Source organism: Dama dama, chromosome X, assembly GCF_033118175.1.
Source record: "Dama dama isolate Ldn47 chromosome X, ASM3311817v1, whole genome shotgun sequence".
Classification (NCBI taxonomy): domain Eukaryota; kingdom Metazoa; phylum Chordata; class Mammalia; order Artiodactyla; family Cervidae; genus Dama; species Dama dama.
Genome location: NC_083714.1, coordinates 98,216,388 through 98,236,442, shown reverse-complemented (window position 1 = coordinate 98,236,442; position 20,055 = coordinate 98,216,388). Strand labels below are relative to the sequence as shown.

General features: G+C 38.3%; 1 protein-coding gene and 1 pseudogene across 1 annotated transcript in view; both read left to right on the top strand.

Moving 5' to 3' along the window:
* The window catches only part of CLCN5 (chloride voltage-gated channel 5), a 188,416-nt gene that overhangs the window by 53,086 nt on the left and 115,275 nt on the right, over nt 1-20,055 (top strand). The gene's annotated exons all lie outside the window — the stretch shown is intronic.
* On the top strand, nt 13,869-15,765 carry LOC133051767 (polyadenylate-binding protein 4-like; annotated as a pseudogene).

Sequence of the window (20,055 nt, the reverse complement as noted above, 5' to 3'; positions counted from 1 at the left end):
TCATTAAAAGGGAACTTGACTAAGTCAGTGGTTCTTAACCTGGGGTGATTTTGCCTCTCCCCACACCCAACTTGGAACACTTGACAATGTCTAGAGACACTTTTGATTATGACAATTGACTTGGGGGAGGGGCACGTGGTTATAAGCATTGAGTAGAGGCCAAGGATGCTAAGCATCCTATAGTGCACAAGATAACCCTCCACAACAGTTATCCAGTCCAAAATATCAGTAGAGCTGAGGTTGAGAAACCCAGGTCTAACCAAGTTTAGCTCTCTTCTGCCTAAAGCAGTGGTTCTCAAAGTGTGCCCCCCACCCCTGCCAGTGACAGCATCCACCTGGGAACCGATAGAAAGGTAAATTCTAAGATCCCACTCCAAAGCCACTGAAAGAGAAACTCCAGGGCTGGACCCACTGTGTTTGAACAAGCTCTCCATGGGGTTGTGGTGCAGGCTGACATTTGAGAACCACTTCTAAAGTAAAAAACACTGGTTGGCAGGCATTCCCTGGAAGTCCCGTGGTTAGGAGTCTGTGTTTTTACTTCAGAGGGTGGGGAAAGTGGGCTGGTAATAAAGCCAGGGCCAAAACTCCAAGAGACTCCCGGGGTGGGAGAGTGGGTAAGGAATAATGGTAAAACAGTCCACAGGAAGTTATGGGCTCCAGGGTGAAGTGGTCCTTGATATCAGATATTTCTGAAGAGTTGCTAAATATGAGAACAGGCAAGGGGAGGTGAGACTGCTGCTAATAGTTAAGATTCCTGAAATGGAGCGAGGCAGGGATAATGTCATTCAGAAGTGGCAGGTTTGAGCAGTGGAGGCCTGAAAGCTTTCAGTTTGCAGTCATATGTGTGGCAGAACCACTTGTAAAAATTTGTATTTAATGTTAGGTTTCTGGAAATAACTTGCCAGGACTCTCATCCCTCTAACACAGAAGCTCTTATTCTTTTTGTGTTTTCTTTCAGGCTTTAGTTTATGTACATAGCTATTTTTACAGTGGAGAGTTGCTGTCACAGTAAATTGAAAAGTGTTTTCAAAGATTATACCAGAGCAGTAGGCAGAGGAGTTAAACTAGATCCCATGACCAGTTTGTTCTGCTTGGTTGCACGGTGGTCATAGGAAAAGCTAGGCAGGTGCCTTAGGCTAATTTTGGTTCTCTGGGAAGAAACCAGTAAAGTCAACTTCAGAACAGAAATTCTCAAGCTTCATTAAGGAAGTCAAGGATATAGATAAGACAATGGGAGAGGAAAAGTCTTCTTTAGGGGGAAAAACTTAAAAATAGTAGATACTCAGAGCCATTCGGATTGGATAGTTTTATGAAGACGCTTTTTATTGAGTGGATGTGAGGGGAGAAAAGAATTTTAGAGCCTTGTCTATGTTGGGAGAGGGAGAGTTAAAATAGGTGCTGGTGTTAGGGATTTGTTTCCCTAACAAGTTGAGTATGTTAGGGAACTGCTTCCTAGTGTTGATTGTATTTTTAAAGCAGTTTTTTCCATAGAAGACTTAAAAATTTTTTTTCTTTAGAAGGAAATTTCATGACTATATGTGTGTCAGGCACAGTGCAGTGAATTTTTAAGCACACTTCATAAGCCAGGGAAATTAATGGTGGTATCCCCAGTTTGTAGTATGAGGAAATTGAGGCTCTAAGTAAAATGATGGGGCTAGAGTCAGATAGCAAATAAGTGTCATGGATAGAATTCTAAACCCTGGTATGTTTTTCTCCAAGACTACTGTAATTAACACAGCAACAGAGTTGCTGTAGTGATCAGTTTCCTAGAGGTTATCTGATATATCTTCGTACCTCCCCTTATTGGACTAGACTCAGTACCCAAGGTTGTATGTACATCATAACCGCGAGGAGATTTTTCAAAATATGTGGTCTAAGCTATTCCCCCAAAGAAGTTCTATGGAGGAAGACTTTTAACAAAAGAACCACTTTCCCCCCACCCCCATTTCCTCCTAGTGTCTCCTCTTTCCCAGAAGCCAGGCTGTACAAAGGCTGATTTTAGAGCATGGAGCAGGTGTCAGGCAGGGCTGGGCCAGCCAGCTTCAAGCCAATTCAGCTGTGATGGTGACAGCTGCTCCTCTCCAGTTGCCTGTAACTAGCGGATCTCAATCACCTGGAAGAGGGACAGGGAGCACAAGGGTCTTTTGTGGCCATGGGCAACTGGTGTGAAGCTTTCTGGATTCAGATTTTTCTCTCTGTTGTAAATCAGTGGTGTGACCTGGGGTAAGCTGATCCCTTAACTACTTTTTTTTTAATATAGTTATATTGCATAGACGACCAGGAGACAGGATAAAGTAGTGGTTGGGTAGGTATGGCCTCTAGACTCTCCCGAAAGGATGGACTTTTTTCCAACTAATGTGGAAGATAAAGGTAGGAGCAGAGTCTCTATGGATGGGGCGGAGGGAGGGGGGGCGTGTATATTACTGGAGGGGACAGCAAGATTGAAATAAAGGAGTATTTGTGATTCTGTTTTAAATGGGAGGAATGGACCACATGTGTCACTGGAAATACAGGGGTCCCTTGCAGACAGTTGAAGCACAGGCCCACACAAAGGTGAGGAAGAAGATAGTCAAAATGCAGGTTAGGGGCCAGCTTTGGAGAGGATGGGGGGCATTTTGTCCTCTGAAACAAGCATAAATAAATTGAAGATAATATGATGTTTTTATTTACTATATACTAATATATCTTAAAAGAGGGCAATACCCTCCTCACAGAGTACCAACTATTTATGCACCTCTTATCTCTTTGTGATTTTTACCAAACAGCAGATGTTTGGTATTCTATCTTCATTTTATTTTATTGAAGTCTTGCCTACAGCTCACTTCTTTTCACACCCTCCACCATGGGCCACACATTTACCATTTTTCGTGTTTTGATGGCTAGATTTTAGTCCATCACTACTATACCACAGTTTGTTTAACCATTGATCAATTTAAAAACTTTTGGGAAGCAGATGATTTGTTTGAAAGAATGAACTTGTCTACAGTTTTCTCACATTGCTGGTTTCTGTGTATCACAGGATAGTTCTGAAGCTTTTTTTCTGCCTCAAATTATTTCTGTTCTGCCTCAAATTTTTTCAGCCTCTACAAATATAACTCACTTTCAGCCCATCATACATATCTACTTGTTTGGCCATGTCTTTGTGAATTTAAGAAATGTCCTCCAAGTGTTCAGGTGACTTCTTAACTTCTCTGCCTGTTTTACTTCTTTAGCTATGCTTTCTTCACTTTTTGTTGCCTATAATTCTTTTGTATTGAAGCAACTTTACTTTTATAAGTTCTAATTAGTCACATTAAAAGTCTAGAATTGTCTAATGTATTTAGGATTAATGATACATTATCGGGATGCTGAATTAATTATATGTATGTATCTCTTAGTTTTATATTACATAGTTAAAATAACATTTATTTTTGTTGATATAATTAACATATAACATTGTTTTAAGATGTACAGCATGTTGGTCTGATACCTCTGTCATAAATAATGTTTAATATCTAATACCACTTTAGAATAAATTCAGCCAGTCCTTCAACCCTGTTGAAAGCTTTGTTTCTTATAGGCTTTATTGAATCAAAATAATTAAAATAGCCCAAAATGTCTTCTTAGAAGTATGCTTTAAATGTAAAATCACCAGAATGTGTACAAAAATTATTAATTGATAATAAGCTTGTGGCCGGAAATATTTTCAACCAAATTTCCAAAATCCGTTTCATTTAATGACAGAAATAAAGTGGAAAAATATTTATGCAAGATTGCCAAACAAATAGATTTAGGCATAAATGACTAAAAAACCTTAAATTTAAAAAAAATCTGAAAGGAACTGAAATGCTAAAAATACACCCTAAAAGTTACAGAACTATCCTAGTGGTACATGGAAATGATCAGTATATAAAATGCCAAGTGACTGAAAAATACAGATTTTTCTATTTGTTGCTTTAACTAATTCACCTGGAGCCAATAGAATACTGTATCCTTAAAAACTAGTATCGTTTATCAAGGGAATAAAATATGGCTGTAGCCACATTTTATTATATTTTACTACAAAGTTAATAGGTAGTGCTTTAATTGCTGATGAGTCTAAACAGATTTTGGTGTTCCTTTTTTGATGACTGACGTAAGATTTTTATATTTTTTAGCCACTAACCCAAAGGAAAGTAGTATTAACTATCAGGTTGTATTCGATTTTCATTATTTTCTATGTTAAGTTCTTTTTTCATCAAAATCATGGCTGCTTTTATCTGTATTGCTTTCTTTTTATTTTTTAAAATTAAAAAAATTGTTTCTTTTTGTTTTTTAAACTTTTTGTTTTTTTTTTTTTTCAAGCTTTAAACTTTTTATTTTGTATTGGGGTATAGCCAATTAACAATGTTGTGATAGTTTCAGGTGAAGAGTGAAGGGACTCAGCTATCTCCACTATTTCCCAAACCCCCCTCCCATCCAGACTGCCACATAACATTGCCAGAGTTCCATGTGCTATACAATAGGTCTTTTGTTGGTTATCCATTTTAAATATAGCAGTGTGTACATGTAGATCCCAAACTCCCTATTCTCTTCCTCCCCACCATCCTTCACTGGCAACTGTAAGTTTGTTCTCTGAGAGTCTGTTTCTGTTTAGTAGGTAAGTTCATTTGTATCATTTCATTTTAGAGTCTGCATTTATGGGATGTCATGCCATATAGCTCTCCTCTGTCTGACTTACTTCACTCAGCATGACAACTTCTAGGTCCATCCATGTTCCTGCAGATGACATTATTTCATTCTTTTTAATAGCCCAGTAATATTGCATTGTGTATATGTACCACATCTTCTTCATCCATTCCTCTGTGAATGGACATTTAGGTTGCTTCCATGTCTTGGCTACAGTGCTGCAGTGAACATTGAGGTGCATGTACCCTTTCGGATCATGTTTTCCTTGGAGTATATGCCCAAGACTGGGATTGCAGGGTCATAGGGTAGCTCTATGTTTAGTTTTTTAAAGAAACCTCCATGCTGTTCTCCATGGTGGCTCTACCAGTTTGCATTCCCACCAACAGTGTAGGAGGATTCCCTTTTCTCTACACTCTCTCCAACGTTTATTGTCAATTTTTTGATGATAGCCGTTCTTGCTGGTGTGAGGTGATATATCACTGTAGTTTTGTTTTGCATTTCTCTAATAATGAGAAATGTTGAGCATCTTGTCATGTGTCTTTTGGCCATTTGTGTGTCTTCTTTGGAGAAATGTCTGTTTAGGTCTTCTGCCCGTTTTTGACTGGGTTGTTTGTTGTAATCTGTTAAGCATCATAAGCTGTTGGTGAATTTTGGAGACTAATCGCTTGTAAATCACATTATTTGCAAATACTTTCTCCCAATCTGTGAGTTGTCTTTTCATTTTTTTATTGTTTCCTTTGCTGTGACAAAGCTTTTGAATTTAAGTAGGTCCCATTTGTTTATTTTTGTTTTTATTTCCATTATTCTGGGAGACTGTATTACTTTCCTTTTAAACTTTGTAAATTTTTTAATGTATTAAAGTTTTATTTTTATTTAGTCGTATTCATCACCTATAGGTGATAATTTCTTCTTTTGTTTTGGTATTAATAGAATTCTTTCACATGTTAAGTATAAATGCACCCTTCTATTTTCTTATAGTGTCTCAAAATTTTTAAAAAGTTTGAATCCTTGACTCATCTGGAATGAGTTTTTAATTTTTTTCCCAAAAGCATTTTTTGAAAGTTCCGTTCCCCAGTGAACCACTATTTCTCACACTGTAATTCAAAGACATTGTGTGAATTGTTTTTCTGCTACCCATTCTCCCACATGGTTGAAGTTGCTTGAATTCTAATTTCAGATTTCATGGTAAATGCATTTCTCTATCTCTGAGCCTTGTACATGTCTTTCCCTACTTAAAAAATATTTCCCTACTTTTTAATCTGGAAACTCAACCCTTATACTACCTATTAACCAAAAATAAATAAATAAATAAATAGTGATAAACAGAAAACTGTATCTTGAAATTGCGCAGAAAGATACCATAGGTATGGAATCCCCTGTGGCTCAGACGGTAATCTGCCTGCAATGCAGGAGACCTGGGTTTGATGCCTGGGTCAGGAAGATCCCCTGGAGAAGGGAATGGCAACTCTTTCCAGTATTCTTCTCTGGCGAGTTCCCTGGACAGAGGAGCCTGGCAGGCTACAGTCCATGGGGTCACAAAGAGTTGGACATGACTGAGCCACTAACACTTTCACTTTCATACCATAGGTATTTTATTTTATTTTTCCATGTGTCAGCAGTCTTAGCAGATTTTTATTCTGTTTATTTACTTATTTTCTAAGTGAAGTTTTTAAGTACAGAAGTCAGGTCTTTCTAGATTCAGAGTTTAAATCCAAATATTACTAAATTCATTTCTCTCTAGTAGCCAGAGAGCAGCAGCTGTTGAGCTTTTGAGAGAATAACAAAGAACAAAGAGAAGAATGTATTTGAACTACCGTTAATTGTGTTTGAGCCTAAACTATGAATCTGAAACCAATAGAATAAACCTTCTAAAGATTAAATTCACCAGACTCTCAGTGGCATCATTAAGGAAATTAGTCTAAGTCCTTGGATCCTGTGTTCTTTGCCTCTGAGTCTGAAGGCTTTGTGATGCTTCTAACTGGAACCAGTGGCCATACATGCGAAGGAATCTGGGGAAGTTGTTTTGGCTTGAGTCGCCGTTCCTCTTTTCTCTTCAACTGCCATTATCACTGCTGCTCATTTCTTTCTCTGTTTTTAATCTCCTAATTTTGAGCTGTCTTTCAGAGTGGCACAGAAACAAAGCATTGTTTTTAATGCAGGTGACATTTAGGAGCAAAATAAGTTAGAAGTTTTAGGACTAAAGTCCCTTAAAATGTCTTAAAGGGCCGGGGGAGCCTAAATGTAGAGCCCTCCCGCCCCCACCTCCCGCTCCCTGCTCCCTGGTGGGAAACTTGTTATGTGGACTTTGAAGATTCCTTTTTACATTCCAACAAGTAACATCACGTAAAACATGGTGAGGAAGCTTGTGTTTTATTTTTTCCTATCAAGGATCACTGACTCACTGGAAGATTTCAGTTAAGAATCAGAAGTTTTAAAAAAGCAATTTTTTAAAAGGAAAGAAATATGTACCATTCATCTGGTTTTAAGATTAGAAAAAGGGAATATAAATCCCACTCTTCAGTAAATGTACCAAGTAATTCACAAGAACTACTTGAGTTTTATGTTATTGACAGAAGAGAAACAGAGAAGAAAGAAAAAGAGGGGTGTACTGAATTATATATTAATACACAACTAGTTTCCCTCTAAAAAACAGAAATAGAAACAGGTAGATAATGCCAAACTTTGCCACTGAAAGCATTATAGAAGTTGTAGTGCAAGTTTGTATGTGTATGTGGAAAACTATTCCACAAATTTAGAACACCAAATGTTTATATTCTTGTTCATTTCTTACACATTCTTGTCTCTCTCCTTTGTTTCTATTTGTGTGTGTGTAGAGAGAAAATCTTGCCACATTGCTTTCACCATAGATTGTCCAGTTTTTTTTGCTTTGTCACTGATAGACCTCTTCAGCTTACATTATTTTTCCATTTTCATGTATCATGTAGCATGATATAAACATTTATTTAAATGGTTGAATTAAATAATCACCCAAGTTTCTTGAGATTAGAGACTGCATGTTTTCCTTATGTGTGTATCACTCAAATGATCAATGAGTAAGGGAAGTAAGCACTATATCAGAGTTGTTTTAATCACATCTCTGGGATTTTTAAAAAAGATTATGAATGCAGTTGTGACAAACATCTTTTGTACAAAGCACCCTTTTTACATGGGAGAGGAGCTATCTAATTTGGGGGTAGGGTGGGGGAATCTGTTCCTGAACTGAGAGTACTGGGTCAGACAGTTTGTTTATGGGGTTGTATAGTCAACAGCATCTTGAGTGTGTCTTCATTACCCAAATAGCCCACAGTTATTTGGCTTTATTTGTATTATTTTACTAACACAGTGGGTGAATATTGTAATAAGTAGTCATTTACTTGTGATTGATTTCATTCATTTTATTTTATTTATTTATTTTTTTGGTGTTCCTTCATATTTTTTATTTATTTATTTTTTCCCATTTATTTTTATTAGTTGGAGGCTAATTACTTTACAATACTGTAGTGGTTTTTGCCATACATTGACAACATTCATTCCTTTTATAGAAACCGTCTGTCTCTAACTTCTTGTTATGAGAAACTTGAGCATTAACTTTATAGTTATAGTTAGATGACAAACTATTTGTACATCATACTGTCACATTACAGAAGTAAAATTGACAGGATTCAGCAAATGTCCAGGTGGAAATGAAGTCCTAAATGTTTCTGTATTATATTAAATTGTTGTCATCTTTGCCATGTTTAGTCCCCATGACATATATGTGCCCAGTTAGGGTAACTCTTGGGTTAATTTTTTCTGGTGGTTGTTGCTGTGGTAAAATAAATTTCTGTAGATGTTTATTATTGGAATGTAAAAGAGTTTTTAGATTTTATCTTATAATTTACCCCTTTGTTGAACTCATTACTTTTAATTTAGTTTCTTGAATATCTTTGTCTTTTAGGTTATATAATTATATAATGTGCAAATATTGTTTTACTTTTATCTCCTTTAGGTTATATAATTATATAATGTGCAAATATTGTTTTTATCTCCTTATGTTACTTGTTCATTTTTCATACATGGTTACAATGATTCAGTTTTCTAACATGATTAATTAGGAATGGTGACTAGACATCTTTGTGTAGTTTTCTGCCTTTTTTTTTTTTTTTTTTGGATGAATACCTCTAGTGTGTGTGTTTTAAGAATAGTGTCAACTTCTCTCAGACATACCATATTTATAGTTAAAAGAAAATCCTTCTTTTAATATCAGAAATGAATGCTGAATTTTCAGGCCATTTAAACTATTTGTTGTTGTTCAGTTGCTAAGTCATGCCCAACTCTTTGCGACCCCATGAACTGCAGCCCACCTGGCTTCCCTGTCCTTCTCCCAAAGTTTGCTAAATCTTGTCCATTGAGTCAGTGTTACCATCCAACCATCTCATTCTCTGTTACCTCTTTCTCCTCTTGCCCTCAATCTTTCTCAGCATCAGGGTCTTTTCCAATGAGTCAGCTCTTATTTAAACTATTATTTATTCACTTAATTTTATTTTTTCTGTTTTTCTCGTGAATCTCTGGTCTTATTTAAAATCAGCCTCAGGCTAAAACCTTAATGCCCATGAAGATCAATTCTTTTAAACTGCTGGTGTATGGTTTGGTAAAATTTTGTTTAGAATTTTACATCTATGTTCACAGATAGGACCAAACTATAATTTTCCTTTTCAGAGTATAGCCCTAAGTCAGGCTTAGTTCAAACTGACTTTCACTACATGAAAATGAATTAGATAGGACATGTTTAAGGAATCTTTGTGAGATAGAATTATTATTCATTTACTATTTAGACATTTAAGTGCCATTTTTGTTTCTTTTGAAATTTATTGATAATGTTGTTTATTTCTATGGTCTAGATTTCACTTTGGGTGAAATCTAAGTAAAATCTAGATTTCACTTAAATTCCTGATTTCACTTTGGGTACTTGAATTTTCTTTTCTAGAAAGTTATTCCTTTTCTTTTTTTAAAGAAAATCTGCATATGGAATGCACTGATAATGTATATCATCTTTGCAGTAATTATATATCTTTAAAATCAATAATTTGCGTGCTTTTTCTCTTTTGTTGAATTGTACTGGCGGTTTATCAGTTTTATTACTTTTTTTAAACCATCCTTTTCCTAAGAGAGACATGTAGAGCTATTGATATATTTTGATTCATATTTGAATTTTAAATAGTCACTTTCTTGATTTAGTTGTCATTTAAGAAAAATGTATTTCACAATTTCCATGTGGTTTGTATTCTTTTATCCTAATATTTTTTGCTATGTAAGAATCCTGCCATTTCATATTTGAGACTTTTTAAGTCTGAGTATATTATAAATTTTTGTGAAAAACACTTTCCTAAACTTTTCCACCTGATTATTATGATGAACCTGATAATTATATTCTATTGTTTTGTTTAGATATATTGAACTCTTTCATTGTTGTTTTTGCTGCTAATTTGCTTTCCCATATTGAAATAATGAAACAGTTCTTCAGTTAAATTGTGTTTCTCATGTTAAATTTATCAGTTTTTTGTTTTATTAAAAATCATTAGATTTTGTTTTACTTCCTGGATATTTAAAAAATCATTATCTCGTGCTTTAAAAAATCATTTTGTAATATCTGGTTTTGGTTTAAAATTTGCTTGTTTAGAAACAGATTCTGTGACTAAGATCTTTTAATTTGCATTAGAAAACCTAAAAGGAATAGCCTTTAAAAAAATGAAGTATAGTCGATTTACAATATTGTATTGGTTTTAGGTGTACAACATAGTGATTTAGTATTTTTGCAGATTTATACTCCATTATGGGCTATTACAGGATAATGGTTATAATTCCCTGTGATATGCATTGTATCCTTGTTGCTTATCTATTTTATACTTATTTTTATTTATTTATTTGGCTGTTCTGGGTCTTAGTTGCAGAACATGGGATCTTTAGTTGTTGTATGTAGGACTTAGTTTTCTGACCAGGGATTGAACCCAGGGCCCCTGCATTGGGAGCTCAGAGTCTTAACCACTGAACCACCAGGGAAGCCCAGCTTACCTATTTTATACACAGTAGTTTGTATCTGTTAATTCCATGCCCATAATCTGCCCCTCATCTCTTCCTTCCTCCCTCCCTTTGGTAACCACAAGTTTGTTTTCTTTATCTATGAGTCTGTTTCTGTTGTCATTTGCAGAAGTAGACATTTTTAAATGTATTTTTATAATCAGGGTCAGATTTCATTTAATCTAATGTATAATTTTTATTGTATTTACTGCATAAAATTTAGCATTATAATTAGCCTGTATTTTTCACTTAGGGAACTTTTTTCTTTTAAAATTCAAACTGTTGTAAATTTAAGAGATGTTTCAATGATGTGGGAGGATAGCCTTAATTCCTTAATTGATAATATTGCCTCAATTTCTTTCTTAAAAATTTTTATTTATTTATTTTTGGCTGCACTGGCTCTTTGATGCAGAGCGTGAGCTTTCTCTAGTTGTGGTGAGCTGGGGCTCCTCTTCACTGTGGTGCACAGGCTTCTCATTGCAGTGGCTTCTCTTGATTGGAGCACAGTCTCTAGATGTGCTGGCTTCAGTAGTTGTAGCATGCATGCTCTAGAGTGTGTGGGCTCAATAGATGTGGTTCATGGGCTTAGTTGCTCCACAGCATGTGGGATCTTCCTGGACCAGGGATTGAACTCATGTCGCTTGCATTGGCAGGCAGATTCTCAACCACTGGACCATCAGGGACGTCCTCTCAATGTCTTATAGATGTGTTCAGTGATTCTTTTATTTTTTAATTATCTAATAGATATTTGCCAGAGAATGGTAGTCTTTCTTATACACTGCTTAGGCCATCTATCTTATATTTGTTTTTCTTATACTATCTTAATTGGTCTTTTCACTTTATCCTTGTGACTTTACTTATTTGCTTTCAGTGTTGTGAAACTTTTTACTTGATCCTGGTTTGCTTCTTAAATAATGGCTGGAAATTTCCCTGACCTGGGGAAGGAAACAGACATCCATATCCAGGAAGCCCAGAGACTTCCAAACAAGAGGAACCCAAAGAGACCCACACCAACACAATTAAAATGTCACAAGTTAAAGACAAAGAATATTAAAAGCAGCAAGAGAAAAACACCTTGTTACACAGAAGGGAATCCCCCAAAGACAGATTTTACAGCAGAAACTTTGAAGGCCAGAAGGGAGTGGTACAATATATTCAAAGTACCAAAAGAAAAAAACCTCCAACCAAGAATACTACCTGGCAAAGTTATTTATTCAGAAGGGAAAGAGAGAGTTTTCTAGGCAAACAAAAGATAAAGGAGTTCATCACCACTAAACTAGCCTTATAGGAAATGTTAAAGGGACTTGTTTAACCTGAAAAGAAAGGGTGTTATTTAGTAACACATATGAAAGGTAAATATATAGTAAAAGTAGTGGTTTAGTCACTTACAAAGCTAGTATGAAGCTCCAATACTCTGGCCACCTGATGCGAAGAACTGACTCATTGGAAAAGACCCTGACTCTAGGAAAGATTGAAGGCAGGAGGAGAAGGGGATGACAGTGGATGAGATGGTTGGATGGCATCACCGACTTGATGGACATGAGTTTGAGCAAGCTCCGGTAGTTGGTGATGGACAGGGAAGCCTGACATGCTGCAGTCCATGGGATCGAGCTACTGAACTGAACTGAAAGTTAGTATGAAGCTTAAAAAAAACAAAAGTAGTAAAAATAACTATGATTACAACAATTAGCTGTACAAGGTGAAAGATAAATGTGACATGAAAAACATAAAACATGGTAAGGGGAGAGTAATAATGTTGAGCTTTAAAATGGGATCAAACAAATTATTAGCAACTTAAAATAGACTGTTATAGATATAAGTTGTTATATGTAAGCTTTATGGTAACCTTAAAGCAAAAAGCTTCCCTGGTGGCTCAGATGGCAAAGAATCTGCCCGCAATGCAGGAGACCTGGGTTCAATCCCTGGGTCAGGAAGATCCCCTGGAGGAGGGCATGACAACCCACTCCAGTATTCTTGCCTGGAGAATCCCCATGGACAGAGGAGCTGGGTGGGCTACAGTCCATGAGGTCGCACAGAGTCAGACATGACTGAGCAATTAAGCACACACAACCATAAAGCAAAAACCTATAGTAAATACATGGAAGAGAAGGAGAAAGGGATATAAACTTACCACTAAAGAAAGTCGTCAAACACAAAGGAAGAGAGCAAGAAACAGAGAGAGAAACTAAAAAAAAAAAAACAGAAAACAATTAACAAAATGGCAATACACACACCTATCAATAATTGCTTTAAATGTTAAGACCCTTCTATATGTTGCCTACAGGAGACCCACTGTAAATATAAGGACACACAGAGACTGAAAATGAGGGGATAAAAGAAAGATATTCCATGCAAATGGAAACTAAAAGAAAGCTGGAGCACCTTGAAAAAGGAAAAACAAAGCCCAAAGTTAATAGAAGGAAGGAAATAACAAAAATTAGAGCAGAAATAGATTGAGACTAAAAAGATAGTAGAAAAGCTCAATGAAACTAAGAACTTATTCTTTGAAAAGATAAATAAAATGAACAAACCTTTTCTAGACTCACCAACAAAAAAAGGGAGAAAGAGGTCAGATAAAAACAAATGAAAGAGGAGATGTTACAACTGTTGCCACAGAAACACAAAGGATCATTACTATGGACCAATTATACTCTAATAAATTGGACAACCTGAAAGAAATGGATACATTCCTAGAAAAATACAGCCTATGAAGACTGATGAAAGAGAAAATATAAACAAACCTATTACTAGCAAGGAGATTGACTTAGTAATCAAAAACCTCCCAACAAATGAAAGTCCAGGGCCAGAGGCTTCACTGGTCATTCAAAGAAGATGCCTTCATTTTGTTAACAGAAGAATTAATGCCAGTCTCTGTCAAATTCTTCTAAAAAATAGAAGAGATGGGACTCTTTCAAGCTGATTTTGCAAGGCCAGCATGACCCTGATATCAAAACTAGATAAGAATGCCACAAGAAAAAGATTAGAAGCCAATATCCCTGATGAACGTAGACACAAAAATTCTCAGCAAAATATTAGCAAACTGAATCCAGCATTTACATTTAAAGGATCATAGTAGGATTTATTCTGGGGACACAAGGATGGTCCGTTCTCAAACAGATTAGTCAGTGTGATACGCAACATTAACAAAATGAAAGATAGACCCCATGGCCTTCCTTTACGTGGTTGACCTGCACTTGGATGTCACCGAGGCCATGCTGTACAAAAAGTTCAGTCCTGCCGGGCCTGTGCTGTCCATTCAGGTCTGCTGTGATATGATCACCTGCCGCTCCCTGTGTTATGCCTACGTCAACTTCCAGCAGCCGGCTGATGCTGAGCGGGCCTTGGACACCATGAACTTTGATGTAATTAAGGGAAAGCCGATCTGGAACATGTGGTCTCAGAGGGATCCGTCTCTGAGAAAATCTGGTGTGGGAAACGTCTTCATCAAGAACCTGGACAAATCTATAGATAACAAGGCACTTTATGATACTTTTTCTGCTTTTGGAAACATTCTGTCCTGTAAGGTGTTGTGTGATGAGAACGGCTCTAAGGGTTATGCCTTTGTCCACTTCGAGACACAGGAGGCTGCCAACAAGGCCATCGAGAAGATGAACGGCATGCTCCACAATGACCGCAAAGTGTTTGTGGGCAGATTCAAGTCTCGAAAAGAGCGGGAAGCTGAACTTGGAGCCAAAGCCAAGGAATTCACCAATGTTTACATCAAAAACTTCGGGAAAGAGGTTGATGATGAGAATCTGAAAGAGCTATTTAGCCAGTTTGGTAAGACCCTAAGTGTCAAGGTGATGAGAGATCCCAGTGGGAAATCCAAAGGCTTTGGCTTCGTGAGTTACAAAAAAACACGAGAATGCTGATAAGGCTGTGGAAGAGATGAATGGAAACGAAATCACTGGGAAGGTCATTTTCATTGGCCATGCACTGAAGAAAGTGGAGCGGCAGGCCGAGTTAAAGTGGAAGTTTGAACAGCTGAAGCAGGAGAGGATCACTCGCTATCAGGGGGTGAACTCAACATTAAGAACTTGGATGACACCATTGATGACGAGAAGTTAAGGAAAGAGTTTTCTCCTTTTGGATCAATCACCAGTGCTAGGTGATGCTAGAGGATGGGAGAAGCAAAGGATTTGGCTTTGTCTGCTTCTCATCCCCTGAAGAGGCAACCAAAGCAGTCATAGAAATGAATGGACACATCGTGGGCTCCAAGCCACTGTATGTTGCTCTGGCCCAGAGAAAGGAGGAGAGAAAGGCTCACCTGACCAACCAGTATATGCAGCGGGTGGCCGGATGAGATCTTAAATCAGTTCCAACCTGTAGCTGGGGGCTACTTTGTGCCAGCAGTTCCACAGGCTCAGGGAAGACCTCCATATTACACACCAAACCAGTTAGCACAGATGAGGCCTAATCCACACTGGCAGCAAGGTGGGAGACCTCAAAGCTTCCAAGGAATGCCAAGTGCTATATGCCAGTCTGGGCCTCGTCCAGCTCTTCGCCATCTGGCTCCAACAGGATCTGAGTGCCCGGACCGCTTGGCTATGGACTTTGGTGGGGCTGGTGCCGCCCAGCAAGGGCTGACTGACAGCTGCCAGTCTGGAGGTGTTCCCACAGCTGTGCAGAACTTAGCGCCTCGGGCTGCTGTTGCTGCTGCTGCTCCTCGGGCTGTTGCACCTTACAAATAGGCCTTCAGCGTCCCCAGTCCTCAGCCTGCCATCCAGCCCCTGCAGGCACCCCAGCCTGCAGTCCACATGCAGGGGCAGGAGCTGCTGACTGCCTCCATGCTGGCTGCAGCACCCCCCCCCCCCACTCCAGGAACAGAAGCAGATGCTGGGTGAACGTCTGTTCCCACTCATCCAGACGATGCACTCGAACCTGGCTGGGAAGATAACTGGGATGCTGCTGGAGATTGACAACTTGGAGCTGCTGCACATGCTGGAGTCCCCCGAGTCTCTCTGCTCCAAGGTGGATGAGGCTGTGGCGGTCCTTCAGGCTCATCATGCCAAGAAAGAAGCTGCTCAGAAGGTGGGTGCTGTTGCTGCTGCTACCTCTTAGACAAGGACAAACTGATTCAAAAGCGAAATAAACCCTCATGGAATTCAGCTCAAGGTTTGAAGACTTCCTAGCTTGTCCAATGGACCTCAACACCAAGAACCGCAATTGCAAATTTAATAGGTCATTTTGTATCAAAAGGTCAATTATGAAGCATCTAGAATTTTTCAATTTAAAAATATTCTTTGGGCTCTGATATGGCCCAGACAGTGTTCACTTTTTTTTTCTATTGTGGGTTTTGATTTTTTTTCCCCCAGATATTGGTTTTATTTGATGTACCCAAGTCTTGCTGCTGCTGCTAAGTCACTTCGGTCATGTTCAACTCTGTGCGACCCCACAGACGGCAGCCCACCAGGCTCCTCTGTTCCTGGGATTCTCCAGGCAAGAATACTGGAGTGGGTTGCCATTTCCTTCTCCAATGCATGCAAGTGAAAAGTGAAAGTGAAGTCGCTCAGTCATGCCCGACTCCTAGCGACCCCATGGACCACAGCCTACCAGGCTCCTCCGTCCATGGGATTTTCCAAGCAAGAGTATTGGAGTGGGGTGTCATTGCCTTCTCCAACCCAAGTCTTAAGTTTCTCAATAAAGAAAAAAATCTCCGTTAAAAAAAAGAAAGAAATCATATGATCATCTAAATAGATGGAGAAAAAGCACTTGACAAAATTCAGCATCCATTTATGATTAAAAAAATAACAAAGTAGACTTAGAGGGAAGGTACCTTAACATAATAAAGGCCATACATGATAAGACTACAGCTAACAACAGTGAAAGGTTGAAAGCTTTTCTTCTAAAATCAGAAACAAGTTAAGGGTGCCCAGTCTCACTATTTTTATTCAGCATAGTATCGGTGTACCTTGTTTTACTGCACTTTTCTTCATTGTGCTTCATAGATATTGTGATTATTACAAATTGAAAGTTTGTGTCAACCCTATTTCAAGTAAGTCTCTTGGTGCCATTTTTTCTAATAGCATTTGCTCACTTCATGTCTTGGTGTCACATGAGTCACATTTTGGTTATTCTCACAATATTTCAGACTTTTTCATTATTATATTTATCATGGTAAACTGTAATCACTGATCTTTGATGTTACTATTACAATTTTGGAGGATGGCACGAATCATGTGCATATGACAGTGAACTTAATTGTGGTTGTGTATGTTCTGACTGTTCCACTGCCAGCTGTTTCCCTGTCTCCTTTCCCTTGGCCTCCCTATTCCTTGAAACATATAGTATTGAAATTAGGACAGTTAATAACACTACAGTGGCCTCCAAGTGTTCAAATGAAAGGAAAAGTCAGTTAGTGAAGCAAACTTCACTATTGTCCTGTTTTAATAAATTGCCACAGCCACCCCAACCTTCAGCAACTACCATCTTGACCAGTTAGCAACCATCAACATGGAGGCAAGACCCTCTATCGGCAAAAGGATTATGACTTCCTGAAGGCTCAGTTGATGGTGAGCATTTTTAACAATAAAGTATTTTTAAAATTAAGGTATGTAAGGAATCTCCATACTGTTCTCCGTAGTGGCTGTACCAGAACTGGAAATAGAGCTGCTTTAGGACCCAGCAGTCCCACTGCTGGGCAAACACAGTGAGGAAACCAGAATTGAAAGAGACACATGTACCCCAGTGTTCATTGCAACACTGTTTACAATAGCCGGGAAATGGAAGCAACCTAGATGTCCATCAGCAGAGGAATGGATAAGGAAGTTGTAAATATACACAATGGAATATTACTCAGCTATAAAAAAAAGAACGTATTTGAGTCAGTTCTAATGAGGTGGATGAAACTGGAGCCTGTTACAGAGTGAAGTAAGCCAGGGAAAAACCACTACAGTATATTAATGCATATGTATAGAAATTCAAAGACAGTAATGACAATCCTATATGCAAGAGAGCAAAAGAGACACAGATGTAAACAACAGACTTTTGGATATGAGGGAAAAGGCAAGTGTGGTATGATTTGAGAGAATAGCACTGAAACATGCATGTAATCATATGTAAAATAGATGACCAGTGCAAGTTTGATGCATGGGCAGGGCACTCAAAGCCAGTGCTTGGGGACAATGCAGAGGGAGGGGGTGGGGAGGGAAGTGAGGGGGGGTTCAGGATGCGGGAACACATGTGCACCTGAGGCTGATTCATGTTGATATATGGCAAAAACTACCACAATCTTGTGAAGTAATTATCCTCCAATTAAAATAATTAATTAAAAAATTAAGGTATGTACATTTTTTGACATAAATTTATTTCATATGCACTGGGAAACCAAATAATTCATATGACTTGCTTTATTGTAATATTCGCTGTATTGCTATAGCCTGGAACCAAATTTAAAATAACTCTGAGGTATGTCTGTATTGGAAGTCCTTATGAGAGGAATTAGGCAAGAAAAAGGAATTGTTCAGTTGCTCAGTTGTGTCAGACTCTTTTTGACCCCATGGACTGCAGGATACTAGGATTCCCTGTCCTTCACCATCTCCTGGCACTTGCTCAAACTCATGTCTATTGAGTCAGTGATGCCATCCAACCATGTTTTTTTCCTCTTTCATCCCCTTCTGCTCCTGCCCTCAATATTTCCCAGCATCAGGATCTTTTCTAATGAGTCTGCTCTTTGCATCAGGTGACCAAACTATTGGAACTTCAGCTTCAGCATCAGTCCTTCCAATGAACACCCAGGACTGATTTCCTTTAGGATGGACTGGTTGGATCTCCTTGCAGTCCAAGGGACTCTCAAGAGTCTTCTCCAACACCACAGTTCAAAAGAATCAGTTCTTTGGCTCTCAGCTTTCTTCACAATCCAACTCTCACATCCAGAGTACATCATGTGAAATGCTGGGCTGGATGAATCGTAAGCTTGAATCAAGACAGCATGGAGAAATATCAATAACCTCAGATATGCAGATGACACCACCCTTATGGCAGAAAGTGAAGAAGAACTAAAGAGCCTCTTGATGAAAGTGAAAGTGGAGAGTGAAAAATTTGGCTTAAAACTCAACGTTCAGAAAACTAATATCATGGCATCCAGTCCTATCACTTCATGTCAAATGGATGGGGAAACAATGGAAACAGTGGCAGACTTTATTTTGTTTGGCTCCAAAATCACTGCAGATGGTGACTGCAGCCATGAAATTAAAAGATGCCTGCTCCTTGGAAGAAAAGCTATGACCAACCTAGATAGCATATTGAAAATCAGAGACATTACTTTGCCAACATGTTCTGTCTAGTCAAAGCTTTGCTTTTTTCATTAGTCATGTATGGATGTGAGAGTTGGACTATAAAGAAAGCTGAGCAGCTAAGAATTGATGCTTTTGAACTGTGGTATTGGAGAAGACTCTTGAGAGTCCCTTGGACTGTAAGGAGATCCAACCAGTCCATCGTAAAGGAAATCAGTCCTGAATATTCATTGGAAGGACTGATGCTGAAGTTGAAGCTCCAATACTTTGGTCACCTGATGCAAAGAGGAGACTCATTAGAAAAGATCCTGATGCTGGGAAAGATTGAAGGCAGGAGCAGCGGGGATGACAAGAGGATGAGATCGTTGGATGGCATCACTTGCTTGATGGACATGAGTTTGAGCAAGCTCCAGTAATTGGTGATGGATAGGGAAACCTGCCATGCTGCAGCCCATGGCGTCACAAGGAATCTGACACAACTGAGTGACTGAACTGAATTTATTTTTTAGTTTAATTATTGTGTCATTTATTGCTGATAATCTGTTCTTTATTTTTTCTTGAATCCTTTCTTGAATGAATCCAAACATTTCTTGTTTCTTCTCCATATCCATGCCTCATCCTATTTATCTCTGACTCCATTTTATTTCCAAGGTTTTGGATCATCTTTACTATCATTGTTCTGAATTCTTTTTCAGGTAGACTGCCTATTTCCTGTTCATTTGTTTGGTCTTGTTGGTTTTTTATCATGCTCCTTCATCTGGTGCGTGTTTCCGTCTTTTCATTTAGTTCAGCTTACTGTGTTTGGGGTCTCCTTTCTGCCGGCTGCATGGTCATAGTTCTTTTCATTTGTTGTCTCCACCCAGTTGGTAGGGTTGGACCACTGCCTTGTGAAGATTTCCTGTTAGCGGGAACTGGTGCCTGTGTCCTGGTCAGTGGAGGTGGATTTTGTCTGTGAAGGGACAGTGTGTTTTGGACTCTCTGTGAGCTTGGTATGGCTTTGGGCAGCTTGTTTGCAAATCGGTAGTGTTATGTTCCTGGGTTTTGTTGTTGTTTTAATAGCAAAAATATTTTCATTTATGTTTTAATTTTACCTTCATTTGTTATTTCTCTGATGGTC